This window comes from Acomys minous, assembly GCF_964271855.1.
Source record: "Acomys minous genome assembly, chromosome: 7".
Taxonomy (NCBI): domain Eukaryota; kingdom Metazoa; phylum Chordata; class Mammalia; order Rodentia; family Muridae; genus Acomys; species Acomys minous.
Window position 1 is genome coordinate 25,090,984 of NC_140488.1, and position 14,290 is coordinate 25,105,273.

The 14,290-nt window shown below is 43.7% G+C and overlaps 1 pseudogene across 1 annotated transcript; it reads left to right on the forward strand.

Moving 5' to 3' along the window:
- Positions 1–10,995: 10,995 nt before the first annotated feature.
- LOC311601843 (F-box only protein 46-like) lies at positions 10,996–12,777 on the forward strand (annotated as a pseudogene). The gene has a single exon. The product of its transcript is annotated as an F-box only protein 46-like (transcript).
- The last annotated feature ends 1,513 nt before the right edge of the window (positions 12,778–14,290 follow it).

Here is a 14,290-nt window from a genome sequence, read left to right on the forward strand (position 1 = left end):
TTAGTATTTTTATCCACTAGTCCTCAATAATGTAAATTATTTGCTTCTCATGACAAAGAAGCTATTACAGTATCCAAGGTAAGGAATGTGTCTAGAACAAGACAGAGGCACTGAAGCTACAGATGTGGCTTAGATATGAGTCAAACTAGTGAGAGTGAATGAATGGGGTTTGTTGTTTTAAATTTTACCAATTCCTTTATGTACTATATTGTCTTTTCTTTATGTCTCCTAGATGTGTCCAACCATCTGAGATATACTGAGTTCTCCACTAAATGTATTTCTAATTGTATTTAAGTACTTGGTGGCTGGGAAACCATATGGTTCTTTAACAATTACATTAACTGTCCTTTGCTGAGAAACAAATTACCCCAAAACTTGTAAGCTCAAAGGAAAAGGGCAGTATCTCATAGTAACTGAGATTAGAAACCTAGGAGCAACATAGCTAGGTGGTTCTCATCTGAGTCTCACGTGAAGTAACAACAGTATCCAAAGAGATTGCTAGAAGTCCTTGCCTCACACACAAGAGAAGACTTGAATTCAAATCCCTAGAAGCCACAAAAAGTTGGATGTATAGCATGAATCTCTCATCCCAGGACTCCTCTTGTGTGATGGACATAGAGGCAGGAGAATCGCTGGAAGCTCATGAGCCAGCTACCCTGCGGTGAACAACAGAAACTCTCTCTAACAGTGCAGAAGATGAGGACCAGTACCTGAGGTGGTGTTCACACTCGTACACATGAACATGCAAACATACACACATGTACATTAATTTTTTTTCTTTTTAATTTTTTGAAACAGGGTTTCTCTGGGCAGCTCTGACTATCCTAGAATTCGGTGTGGAGACCAGGCTGGCCTTGAACAGAGATCCACCTGCCTCTGCCTCCCAAGTGCTGGGATTTAAAGGTGTGCACCACCAACCGCCAAGATGATCATTAATTTTAATTAATGCTTATCATCCAGGTACTCTACAGTTATCTAAAAATTTGACTTTGACTAATTGACCCATTTCCAAAGGCAATTACAAATCTGTTGACAAGCGGCCTCCATTGTTTGCTTCCTATTGGCAGATGGTTGTAGTACCTCATCATATGGATTTTTCCAAATGGCTTCCTGAGTATCCTCATGGTACAACATCTTGGTTTTCCTAGAAGAGACCTGAGAAAGAGGAGCTAAAGCCACAATATCTTCTCACCCAATCTCAGAAGTATATTATTTCTTCCACCATACACTATTCATTGTAAGTCCAGACCACATACAAGGGGAGGTTCTTTCACAACAAAGAGTATCAAAGATTTTTCAGGCATGTTCTAAACATAACAGCTGTAATACTTTCACAGTTACTTAGCTTTTTAACTTGGATACTATTCATTCCAGATCTTATGTTTTTGAAACTGAATACACACAAATGTATGCAAGTGCACACACACACACACACACACACACACACACAGAGAGAGAGAGAGAGAGAGAGAGAGAGAGAGAGAGAGAGAGAGAGAGAGAGAGAGAAGAGAGAGAGAGTACTCACAGAGAAACAAAAAAGTACATATAATTTAAATAAGACATTCAAAATAGATCATTTACACATTTTTGTAGTGATGTAGTTTTTAAGCTCAGGGCTTTGCACAGGCTTGACAACCTTTTTTCACTAAGCTACACCTCCAGCCCCAATCTATTAGTTCTTCACAGTATGGTTTGCATTTATTGGGAGAAAAATACCAAACCACCTTGAGTATGACTTGGGCGCCAATCAATTCGACTCTTTGTTCTTCAGAGAATTCTGTTTAAGGCTTGAATTTACTCATGTCTGTGTATAACTGACATACACTATCCCGGACTCAGGACTCACATGAACATTATCTCAATGAGTACTCACTTTAATATCAATACCCAGAAATATTTTATAAGATTCACTTTTGTGGAACTAGATAATGGGAAACTATGTTAAATGTTGTTTGAATGGGAAGAAATTAGTGATATGCAGGCAAGTGAATAAACGCACAATGTATTCGTTCAACAAATGTTATTAAATGTTCTCTATATATCAGCCATTTGTAAAGTAGTAGCTAGAATATGGCACAGTGAGTCCTGTACCATGAAGGTGTGTAGGGTTCTTCAGGAGCACTGACATGAGATGCTTTAGCAAATATGAAGGAAGGCTATCAGAAGCAGATGGCATAGGCTGAACAAGTCCTGAAAGCATAAAAGGCTCAAAAGGGACATTATGGTTCCAGACAAGGGAAATATTGTGAGGACAAACCCTGAGGTAAGATAAGAAAGGTCTCCTAGGAGTCCTTTGTGGACCAAAATAGAGCAGGGATATAGCTATGAAAACCTGATAGGTGTGTACGTCCCATGAAAAACTGTACCTACCAGGAAAGTGGGTAAGAGGGGAGGACATCCTATTGAGACTTTAGGTGTGAGAAGCCTGGGAGAATGAGGAAATAGAAGGATTCAGCGGGTCCTGGAAAACTACAGGTGAGTCTGGGCCCTGGGGTCCTCCGCAAACTATGGCAACAGCCAAGGAAAATATAGGCAGTAAACCTCGAACCCCTACCCAGACTAGCCGATGGACAGGACATTCTCCACCGTTAAGTGGAGAAGGAGATCTGACTTTCACACAAACTCTGGTGCCCCATATTTGACCATGTCCCTTGGACGGAGATGCCTGGTGGCACTCAGAGGAAGGATAATAGGTCATCAAGGAGAGACTTGATACCCTATGAGCATATACAGGTTGAGGAGGTTCCCCTCAGACACAGACATAAGGGAGGGGAGTAGGGGGAAGCAGGAGGAAGGGAGAAATGGGAGGATACAAGGGATGGGCTAACAACTGAGATGTAATATGAATAAATTAATAAAATAAAAAAATATATAATGTTGATACATGAAAAAAAAAAGAAAACCTGATAGGTTATTTGTTAATGAAATAGGGCTGCTATTGAGAGTAGACTGCACTCATTCTCCAGTCTTAGTGTTTCCTTCCCTATAGTGGCATTGACATCTCTTGAAACCTCTCAGGTATAAGCTAAGAGAGTCAATGAAGTAGGCAAAGTTAGGCATTCCATTCTTCCACCTATGTCTCTGCTTTATCTATTTCTATGCTTCCTTCACGCTCAGGGCCTTCACTCCCCTTTCAAATAGACTCCAACCACCACCTCCCCTCTCCAGCTTCTGTGAATCTGAAACAACTGTCCCTCCACCCAACTACTCAAAGTCGCACCTCAACTTACATCTTATGAGGTTATTAGTTTTCTAATGAGAATAAAGTCTTCTACTCTATAGTATTAACTACTGTTACTCCACCTGAAGGATATCTTTCTTTAATTGTGGAACTTAAAGGCTGTAGAGACTTTAATTTTTAGTCTATGAGCCTCGCAGCCCTCAAATATTGGTAGCCATCTATTGTGATAATGTTATGTTCTCTGCAACCTTGAGTAATATATCACATGCATGAAGTAACTCCCACAACACACACAGCACCAAAACATTTTATATATGCAACAAACCAAATGAGGTATAGGATAAGCTTCATAAGTGTCAAACTATGCTGTAAATGTGCAGGCAAAATAAAGTATCTGTGCAGTAAGCAGTACTGACATTCAGACCAAGCTTCCTAGAGGAGTTGGAGCTAAGGACTCATGAACATGAGTTTGCATTAATTGTGTGAGTATTCATGGCATTCAACAATGCCATAAGAAATAAACAAACTAGGCAAGACATTATGTAGGAGAGTAGGAAAGTGGAGAGAGGGGGAGAGAGGGAGAGAGACAGACAGACAGACAGACAGACAGACAGAGGGGAGGCACTGATGGAACTTTGTAATCATTAGATCCCTGGCTCTCAGGTTAGAACACTGATACGGGGATCCAGAGGTACTGTTTTCAAACCCCATTGGGCAGCTTCAATAAGTGGATTCAGCAGTAAGCTGGGTTATGAAGAAAATCAGGAGGTATCAGACCTCAAAGCTATAGGTTTGGGAAACAGGTAGAAGGTCACCAATCAGAATTAAAGATATTAAGATGGATTAGGCAAACTGACCAAACTTTAGTCTTGCCACATTAATCTTCAGTGGATGGTGGCTGACTAGCCAAGTGCAGATACTATTCAGGTGAGGTTATTTGAAGGTCAAGAGTAATCTCTATTTACACTTTCATAACATGGCAAACTAAGTCGTGAAAATTTTGTCTTCTCTTGAGGGTGTCTGAAGTGATTGTCATTCATATCACTGCTTCTGAACAAGGGAGGTGGGTCAATGGGTTAAGCACTTGCCAATCAGGTGTAAGAACCTGAGTTGAAATGCCTGGAACCCACATGAAGCTGGGAGCAGTAGCACATGCCTATCATTCCAGTGCTCCAAAGGGAAGATGGGAGACAAGGACAGGAGACTCCCCACAAGCTCGCTGACCAGCTAATCTGACTCTGTCTCAAGCAAGGTGGAAGGTGAGGGCTGACAACCAAGGTTATCCTCTGACCTCCACACATGTACCATGGTACACGAATGTACAAACATACACACACACACACACACACACACACACACACAAAGATTTTTCAAAAATATATCACTGTCTTCAAGAAGTAGAGTAAGCATCATGAATTATCTAAATTTAGACACTGTAGGAAGCATTTTTTTCATTATTAATTTATTTACTTATTCACTTTATATCCTGACATAGCCCCATCTCTCCTCATCTCCCAGTCTCACCCTCCTCCCCTCTCCCCACTTGCTCTCTCCTATTCCTCAGAAAAGGAAAGCTTGGGTAGCATTCTTAACATTCTTAACATGTAACATGCTGGTAGATCTCTCAGAACCATCTTAGGTGGATGATGAGAAAGAGTAATGTGGAAGTGAATAACAAAAATACAATATATACAAGTATAAAATTATCAGAGAATTTAAATTTTTAAATTAAAAAAAGAACCACCTTAAGTGGTAAATGGATTATCTTATCACTCTTGAAAGAGCCCATAGATTTGCTCACTTCACTCCAACAAGATAATTCAATGAGTTTTCTGGATTGCATCTGATATAAAGAGTGATTTTGAGGCAGCTCCTAGGGTTACTCTGCATTACCCAGACCCTGAAGGCTCCTGACAGATGGGGAGATTCAAGATAGCAGAGTCAAGTGCGCAGGGTATATGAATAGCAAGACATCAGTAAGAGCAGAGCAACCAACAGGCCGTGCTGTAGACCCCAAACCCACAATGTTTATGTTTCCCAGGTGAGATGAGAGCCCGCAGTGAGGAAAACTCATGGGCTCAATCTCAGGTCACCCGTCCAAACCTGGGAAAAATTTCTGGGCTCCCACCAGATACACTTAATCTGTTAGAAGAAAAAGTGGGGAAGAGCCTTGAACTCATCGGCACAGGAGACAACCTCCTGAACAGAACACCAGCGGCTCAGGGTCTAAGGTCAACAATTAATAAATGGGACCTTATGAAACTGAAAAGCTTCTGTAAGGCAGAAGACCCCTTCAACAGAGCAAAACAACAGCCTACAGACTGATAAAAGTCTTTATCCAACCCTACAGAGGGCTGACAGAGGGCTGACAGAGGGCTAATATCCAAAATGTATAAAGAACTCAAAAAATTAAACACCACCAAACCAAATAATCCTATTAAAAATGGGGCATGGAGCTAAAAAGAAAATACTCAACAGAGGAATATCAAATGGCCGGGAAACAAAGAAGTGCTCAATGTCCCTAGTCATCAGGGATGCTTTCTCAGAAAATTGGGAATAGTGCTACCTCAAGACCCAGCTCTACCACTCCACCATACAACAAGGACATTTGCTCAACTATGTTCATAGCAGCTTTATTCATAATAGACAAAGTGAAAACAACCTACATGACCTTCCATTTATACAATGGAACTCTACCCAGCTATTAAAACCAAGGAAATGATGAAAATATCAGGCAAATGGATGGAAGAGGGAGGGAGAGTGGGAATCGGAAGATAAGAGGGAGGGGATAACCATCAGGATGTAATGTGAATAAAATATAATAAATAAAATAGAAATAAAAAAGGAATATCAAATGGCTGAGAAACACCTAAAGAAATGTTCAACATCCTTCAAAATCAAAACAACTCTGAGATTCCATCTTTCACCCATCAGAATGGCTAAGATCAAAAACCCAGTTGACAGCACATGCTGGTGAGGATGTGGAGAAAGGGGAACACTCCTTCATTAATGGTGGGAATGCAAACTTGTACAACCACTTTGGAAATCAATCTGGCAGTTTCTCAGGAAATTGGGGATAATTCTACCTCAAGACCCAGGCATGCCACTCCTGGGAATATACCTGAAAGATGTTCCACCATACAACAAGGACATTTGCTGAACTATGTTCATAGCAGCCTTATTCATAATAGCCAGAATCTGGAAATAATTTAGATGTCCCTTAACCCAAGAATGGATAAAGAAAATATGGAATACTACTCTGCTATTAAAAACAAGGAAGAAACTTGCATGGAAATTGGCCTAAGAAAAGTGAAATAAAGGAAGTCAGGATCAAAGGCACATCAGCATTTCCGCTCTTGGTCCTTCGCTACAAAAGGGCACTACCTGAGGGTGAGTTGTTGCTTCCTAAACATGTTACATAGCCAAAAGTTGAGAGACTTCTTTCCTGACCAAGAGTTAGATTGTAATTTTTCACTCTGGCTTTATTTTTCAAAATTGAATTGTAGCCCTTGAGAGAAAAGGTAAATTCAATAATATAAAGTGCGTGCCAAGTGAAAATGAAGATAGACTGTCAGTTTTCCTTTAGGAAAGTCAAAGATGAAAGGCAGAAGATCCATGTTAGCAGAAAAGTATGACAATAATTCCAAATTGCAGTCTAAGACCTATTTTTAAAAAACTTTTTAGCCTACAATTTACATGATTATCTCATTCTCTTGCTTATTACAACTTAGGAAGCTGGCTTTTTTGTTTCCATGTCATCATAATTCTGTCTAGGATATAGAGCAGAATGTTGTGACACCTAGAAAGAGCTATATCTTGCTCAGTGTTGAATATGAACAGAAACATATTAATATATAGTTATCAAGTCATCATCTTCAGGCAATTTCCTATTGTGAGAAATGACTAGGAGCTTTGAGGAGATGGATAGAAAATCATCATGAGGAGCAGGCAGGAGGAGCAAGCTATTCTTTCTCTCCCTCCCTTCCCCCTCTCTCCCTCTCCCTCTCTCTCTCTCTCTCTCTCTCTCTCTCTCTCTCTCTCTCTCTCTCCTCCCTCTCTCCCTCCCTCCTTCTCCTCTCTTGACATCTCCCATCTCTATTCTTCTCAGAGCACTCACTACAAAATAAACAAGATTAAGACACCTCAATAGTGTGATATAATAAGGTGGTACATACGCATAATCACAGCATTCTGGAGGCTGGGCCAGAGGACTGCCATGAGTTTGAAGCCAAGCTGTGCTACACAGTGAGAATTAGCTTAGGCTACAGAGTGAGACCCTGTCTCAAAAATACACATGGGCTGGAGAGATAGATCGGTACTTAAGAATGCTTCCTGCTCTTCCAGAGGACATAAGTTTAGTTCCCAACACCCATGTAACCATAAAAAATGTGTTATATACACAGAGAAACATATTGATGATGGTGGTGGTGGTGATAGTAAGATAACTGTCTAAAACAAACATAACATTCCCTGAACAATAAGTAAAATAATAAATAGAGTTTTTATTTAATACCAAAACATTTGTTTTGTATGAACCTAAAGTAGTCTACCAGTATATTGCTTTTAACCATAAAGATATGTACCCCCAGTAATCAGGGATCAAAGAAAGTTTCCAAGGGCTTTTGAATCAAAGGGAATTTTATCCAAAAGTAAGTCATAGCCCTAGAGAACAATTAAACTTCAATTTGATGTTCTAAAGAAATATTTTCCTATTATGCTGGACATTTTTCTGTCAACTTGACACAAGATAAAGTCATCAGAGAGAAGGGAACCCCAATTTTTTAAAAAAATGCCTCCATTAAATCAGGCTACAAGCAAGCCTGTAGTACATTTTCTTAATTAGTGGTTGACTGACGGAGGAGGACCCAGCCCATTTTAGGAGGTGCCATCCCTGGGCTGGTGGTTCCAAGTTCTATAACAAAGCAGGCTGAGCAGGCCATCAAGAACAACCTAGTAAGCAGCACCCCTCCATGGCCTCTGTATCAGCTCCTGCCTCCAGGTTCCTGTCCTGTTTGAGTTCCTGTCCTGATTTCCTGCACTGATGATAAACAATGATATGGAAGTGTAAGCCGAATAAGCTCTTTCCTCCCCAACTTGCTTTGGTCATGGTGTTTCATCACACAGTAGTAACCCTAAGGCACCTATGTTTTTTTCTAAACACCACGGTTATTTTAGCTTGTTTAAAATATCATATTAAAGATTAGCTTTATTTAAGATATCAAGTGGAGCAATAGGCCAATCCATGGAATAAATTTATGCTTGCTTAAGCTTGTACCCACTACTCACTTTTTTCCAACAACTGAAGAACTGAGAAGTATAAAATATGGAACAATTACATGAGATGTGGCTTCCGTGACCTATATATTATACCAAGTCAACACAAAAATACAAAAAAAAGAATGTGAAAGTATTCATACCCAATGGCTCTGGCTTTGGAATCTCCATAGGCAGTTCAAGACACTCTATTTCATGCAATGAAGCCAACACCGAAAGTTCAGGCAGAGTCCCATGCAAAAGCATCCAACAGATCATGGCAGCCACCCACTGCATCGCCAAGACTGTCTACGTCAATGGTTCTCAACCTGTGAGTCTTGACCCCTTTGCAGGTCACATGTAGGATATTTGCATTACTGTTCATAACAGTAGCAAAATTACAGTTATGAGGTAGCAACAAAATGTCAATTGAGGGTCACCACAACATAAGAAACTGTGTTAAAGGGTTGCCGCATTAGGAGAAAGTACTATGGGGGAAAGTCAGAGGAAAAAACCTATAATCTTTGAACACAAGCATTATAGGTACCCTAAGCTGAAGTCCTCAAAATCATACTGATGCCATCTATTACTCACCCCCCAAAATTGCAAGAGGCTTTGGATCACTGGTTGACAAACATACATGCTGATCTCAAATAACAAAAGAAGTATCAACTCACCTACAAAGTCTGGTTATCCAGGCAAAGTAGTATTTTGAGAATGGAGGCTAATAGCCATTGAGATGGTCCAGGACTCGTTACCAAGGCTGACAACCCAAGACAGAGGAAACTACTCGCACACATTTTTCTTCTGACATGCACTGTAGCGCACGCACGCGCACACACACACACACACACACACACACACACACACACACACACATGCGCGTGCCTGTAATCCCCACACTTGGGAAGGCAGGAAGAGGCAGGAAGAGGCAGGTGGATCTCTGAGTTTGATGCCAGCCTGGTCTACAAAGCAAGTCCAGGACAGCCAAGGCTACACATAGAAACCCTGGAGAAAGAGAGAGAGAGAGAGAGAGAGAGAGAGAGAGAGAGAGAGAGAGAGAGAGAGAGAGAGAGAGAGAGAGGGAGAGATTTGAGAGTTGGATTAGAGGTTAATAGCATATGTTCTCACAGAGGACCAAGCACCAAATACAGTCTCACAGCCATCTGTTAACTCCAGTTAACAGATTCATGGGCTCTGCTCCCCTCTGCTGGCCTCTGTGAGCACTGCAGATGCAAAACACTGCCCGTCTAATTTATGAAAAACATTAAATGATTATGCATCTCTGCCTCCTCGAGTCCATACTAATTGATGTCAACAGTTTGGGGTGGTATGTATTATTTTCTTTTAGGTGAGGTTTGTGGTTATCAGACACAGTCATTAAAGTGAGAGGAATCAACAGCATCTTACACTCCTCTACAAGATGAAAGCGTCATAAGAAGACAGCCTTTTCAAGCTTCTCTCTTATGTAATCTATTCATGTGACACTGGAACGGAACTGAAAGAGAAGTTTGTAGATGCAGTTTGAAAACTGATAAAAAAATCTTAACAGCTATTTCAAAACAAGAAATTGGCTGCTACGTGGGAGTACGTAGAAGGTATTTAGTTACGGGTAGCTGAGAACTCTGACAACTTCTGACATAACAATATGGTGTTTTTAAAAAACATATTGAGGAGGGAGGAACGGGAGGATACAAGTGATGGGATAACAATTGAGTTGTAATCTGAATAAATTAATAAGAATTAAATTAAATTTAAAGAAATAAAATCACATTGAATATTTGATGTGTGGGGCTGGGTTGCATGAATGTACACCTATGTACCACATGTGTGTCTCATGCCTGAGGAGGCCTCTGGAACTGGAATTACAGATGGCTGTGAGCCACCATGTGAGTCCTGCGACCCAAATCAGGTCCTCTGGGAGAACAGCGTGTGCTCATAACCACCAAACTATCTCTTCAGCCATGGAGGAAAATTGAAATTCCAAGCCAAAGTGCACAAAGACGTGTACTAAAGAACTGTGTTCCCTGTTTCATTAGTGTAGAAATTGTAGATGTGCACCTCCACCCACTGTTATTTGGAAGAGCATCGTCTCTGAAAATGGCCATAGCATTTACTTCTTAAATCCTACTAAAGGAAAGAATCCTTACCACGTGTTTCTGCGAACGTCCCTTGGTTTTCAGAAGGTGTTACCATTGAGATAATCATAGGTTCATACTTCACCAAGCACTCCGGAAAAGTCTATGGATAAAGGTATATCAGAAGATTCATCGGCATGGCTATAAATTTTACAAATACCCTTATAGAGGATTTAGAAAAGGTGACATTAAAGTACTATCAAACGCTAAAGAAGTGTTTTCTCTTCCATCCACAGATGCTCAGTTGACAAAGTGCCCTATTCTGTGAATAAAACAAGTTATAGCAAGATATGGACCTAGCCATATTGAGAAAAATGATAGACATAACAGTGCTGTCCACATGACTACTGCCATCTCAACCTTTACCATTCAACTACTTGATTCTCCCTGCTGCCTGGGGGAGGCGCTGCCTGTGGCCCGTGGAGCTCCCCACTACCATCCTGGTCCTGAGATTTGGTGACTACCTGCTGTTGTTTGCCATCACCTCTCAGCATGGACAGGGGCAGCCTCCTGTCCTTCCAGCTCTGGTGTCCCAGGCCCTTTAGCCCATACTCCCAGAACCCACCTTCTGCAGCCCGCAAGCCACCAGTTTGCCCTGACACAAGCAGCAGGACTGAGCCCCACCTCGGACCTGCACACTCAGAGAACACACCACCTGCCTTGGCCTCAGAAGCCCCCACCTCCCAACATGCTCCTCTCCTCTCTACAGCAGCTGCTGGTGATGAGGGTCACCTGCTGGACACATGCTATGCTATCAAGCCGGAAATACAAAGGAGAAGGTGGCCTTTGTGGCCCACCAGTGTGGTGGGGTTAGCTCTATAAAGGTCAAAGGGCACTCACTGGGGTAGTAACAGCTCCAAAGCCAAGAGGAGGAGGCACCGCCTTGAGCCCACTAAGTCTCCTCTAGACCCAGGGGGCCAAGAAGGGCCTCCTGCCACTGAGGGGGCCCCACTTCATCCAGGGATGATGTAGACCCGCTCTCTGTAACAGAAATGGTGGCCCTGGTCGAACAAAAAGCTTTCCTGGCCCTGCAGTTACCCACACCCTACTCCTGTGGTCTTTGTTATCAGTTGAGCAGGGGGCTAGAGTCAGAAAGGTTGTCTGGTGGTGGTGACTGCAGCCAAGTCGCTGAGGCAGTGGCCCACTTTGAGGCCCATCAGGACAGCCCTCAAACCCAAGGGTCTCCTTAAGGAGGAAAGGCCAGGTCCTGGGCCCGGCAAGGTGCATATAGCTTTCTGCATCTCCAATGGCCGAGAACCCTGGTCACCAGATGGCAGCTTACCCAATGGGGGCGGAGGTTGGCCAGGTTGTCCCTACCCTGGTAGGTCCTCAGCCTGGGGCTCAAGACAAAGACAAAATCACCTGCGACATGTACCACCAGCTTATCAGTCCCTCCAGGGATGCCCTTCCCAGCAACGTGGAGATTCTACAGCCAGTAAGGGTGAGACACCAGCCCCAGCCAGGCCTGAGGACACTCCCCCAGGACCCCCTCCACCCCCTTCTGGGACTGTGGTGCGTCAGGATTCCACATGCATGTGGTAGTGATGTGGGTAAAAATGGCACCAAGAACGTGAAGGAAGGGCCTGAGGAGCCATCCCCACCTGGCCAGCTCTTCCTCCTCCAGTCCCGGGTCCAGAGGGGCCTCCTGAGCCACACACCGCCCCCCCCCCCGGCTGAGACACGAAGCACAGAGCCAGGCACCGATAATTCTGAGGGCACAATAGACAACTCCCAGTGCCACCTGTACCAGCACTTGTCGCACGACTTCCTGGAGAGTCTCTTCAAATTCCCGCATCTTCCGGAGCCACAGCAGCCATGCTGCTGCTGTGTGGGCATGCGCTAGTCAGGATCTTCAGCCCTCAAGTGCGCATGCCACCACTTTAAAGACATCATGGAGGCTTTTGATATGCATGCCACGGACTCTCACTGGAGCCAGGACCCGCTCTACCTCAAGGACCCTTGTAAGCAGTGCCACAAAAGACATGAGAAGGGGTGATGTGTCGCTCTGCTGCTGTCACACCAAGCCCTACCACGATGACCTACCTGCCATACGGACGTTCCTACTGGATGTGCTGCCACAGAGCCGATCTTGAGACACTAGGATGTCGCCTGGTAGGATGTCACTTGGGCCTACACGACAACTATTGGGTACTGACATGCAATGGGGTGGGTGGTGGCCCAGCTGGCCGAAGAGACAGGAGGTAAAGCCTGGGGATGAAGGGACATCTGCCATACTAGCCCCTTCCATGCTTTGCTGGGGAGCTGGGGACCAGGACCCAGTCATCAGCCAACACCTACCCGTCCATGCAGCACTGATCTCCCACCAGAACTGGGACCAGGTTTGGGCGTCACCAGGGTAAATATGCTGTTTGACCTCTATTGGTTTTCTACTCTTCAGAGCCAGGGCCACAGACCCTCAGAGAGGGTTGTGTAGTTTTGGGGTTTGCTGTCGTGTTTTTGTTTTGTTTTGTTTTTATCAGTGCTTCAATTTTGCCTCCATCCAGCCCCAACCCCATCCCTGAGTCCCTCCACCCCAGAGACACACCAGCAGGGAGCAGACAGCAGGTGATTTTGGTGCCACCTGAGGTTTTCCTCAAGCTGACCCTCCCCATTCTGAGCCCCCCCCCCAAGTTGTCTTTGGAGCTTTGCTTACCTGAGGCTCTGCAGGCTCTGAAGGTGGCACCTCCAGGCCCGTGGATCCCAACTCAGGCCGGCACTTCTTTGAGGCAGCCCATTTCTAGATGTTTTCCTCATTAACTAAAATTTTTCTTTTGAACCTCAAACTACCAGAGTCTCCCTCTTCCCTATAGGGAAAAGAGCGAGATCTCCTCAAGTGTAGAGGCTCCTCTCCTTTAAGTTCTTGTCATTGAGTCTTTCACTGAGCCGTGAAGCCCCTTGCCTCACTCTTGGAGAAAGGGAAACACTCCTCCATTGCTGGTGGGAGTGCAAACATGTACAAGCACTTTGGAAATCAATCTGGCGCTTTCTCAGAAAACTGGGAATAGTGCTACCTCAAGACCCAGCTATACCACTCATGGGCATATACCCAAAAGATGCTCCACCACACAAGGAAGCTTTATTCATAATAGCCAGAATCTGGAAACAACCTAGATGTTCCTCAACCAAAGAATGCATAAAGAAACTGTAGCACATTTACACAGCAGAATACAACTCAGCTATTAAAAACAAGAAAATCTTGAAATTTGCAAGCAAATGGATGGAACTAGAAAACATCATCCTGCGTGAGGTAACCCAGACCCAGAAAGACATGCATGTTATATATTCATTTACAAGTGGATATTAGCCCAACATAGATTTCCTCTGAGACACTCCACCCAGTAGGGGGCAGGCAGATGCTGGACTCTGAGTGGAGCACTGAGAGTGGTGTGGAAAAATGGGGAAATGGAAGGAGCCAGAGGGTTCAGAAGCCCCACAAGGAGACCATCGAGGACAGCGGATCTGGACCCAGTGGGGTCTGCACAAACTGATGCACCAACCAAGGACAATGCATGCAGAGAACCTAGACTCCCTGTTCAGACATAGCCAAAGGACAGCTCATCATTCTCCAAGGTTGTGGGAGGAGCAGGGACTGACTCTGACATGAACTCTGTTGCCTGCAATTTCATCACTTCCCCCTTGCCTGGGAGACCCAACAGGAGCACAGAGGAAGGGGGTGCAGCTATCCAGATGAGACCTGATAGGCTGCCGTCAGAGGTCT